Source organism: Eimeria tenella, genomic scaffold (assembly GCF_000499545.2).
Source record: "Eimeria tenella Houghton genomic scaffold, Eth_scaff3412, whole genome shotgun sequence".
Taxonomy (NCBI): Eukaryota; Apicomplexa; class Conoidasida; order Eucoccidiorida; family Eimeriidae; genus Eimeria; species Eimeria tenella.
In genome coordinates, this window is record NW_013543196.1 from 1,145 (window position 1) to 1,597 (window position 453).

Here is a 453-nt window from a genome sequence, read left to right on the forward strand (position 1 = left end):
GCCGCAAGTTGTTTCGCCTGGGCAAGTTCGTGAATGAGTATTTGCTGCTGCTGAAGCTGGCTGCAGCAAAGACGCCGGACAGCGACACGAACAGAAAGATACAAGTGCCCAAGCCCTAAACCCTAAACCCTAAACCCTAACTCCTTAAACCCTAAACCCTAATTCCCTCTCCCTGGGGGCCGAAGCCCCCGTCCGTACTTCTCTGCCCCCCACCGCCCAAGCCCCCCACCTCAGACCCAGCCTCCAGGCCCCAGGATTTAGGGTTTAGGGTTTAGGGTTTAGGGTTTAGGGTTTGCTGCAGCTGCTGCAAGCGCTGTGCCGCGCGGCCTTCTTTTGCTACTGGGTGACTGACAACGCTTTCATTCTTTCGAAGCTGCGGGTGCTCAGCAGAGACTCCCAGAAACTCTCCAGACTCTCCGGACTCTTCTGGTGCTGCTGCTGCTGCTGCTGCTG